The 387-nt window shown below is 43.4% G+C and overlaps 1 pseudogene; it reads left to right on the top strand.

Annotated features, from left to right (window-relative positions):
* Nucleotides 1-335, top strand: part of LOC119587688 — a 5,287-nt pseudogene extending 4,952 nt beyond the window's left edge.
* The last annotated feature ends 52 nt before the right edge of the window (nucleotides 336-387 follow it).

The raw sequence follows: 387 nt of genomic DNA, 5'->3' as shown, positions 1-387 counted from the left end.
CAAGTAAAAAAGTACCCAAACTTCAACCCGCGAGCCATTAGCCTGTACAACTCCATAGCGAGGCAGCAGCTGCAGACAACTGGCGTGGTCATCTGGGATAGCACTTTAAGGTTTGTCGATTGCCTATGCGGAAGAGTGCGTCAGATCCAACAGGGTCACGCCAGGCAGCCATGACTGGAATTGCGCGGACAACGGACATATAGGTTACATCATGCTAGAGCAGTATACTGACATGCTATATAATGCTTTTTGCAACAGGTTTCTAAACTTGACTAATGATTATTGTGACACTTGACGCTGACAATGTTTATTGAGTAAAGAGTAAGGTGGATTGACTTTGTTGTATGATATCCACTTAATATTCCCTTGAAAGTGTCATTTTCTATG

The sequence above is a fragment of the Penaeus monodon genome, chromosome 23 (genome assembly GCF_015228065.2).
Source record: "Penaeus monodon isolate SGIC_2016 chromosome 23, NSTDA_Pmon_1, whole genome shotgun sequence".
In the NCBI taxonomy this organism is placed as follows: domain Eukaryota; kingdom Metazoa; phylum Arthropoda; class Malacostraca; order Decapoda; family Penaeidae; genus Penaeus; species Penaeus monodon.
The sequence above is the reverse complement of the archived record's forward strand: the minus strand, read 5'-3'. Positions and strand labels throughout refer to the sequence as shown.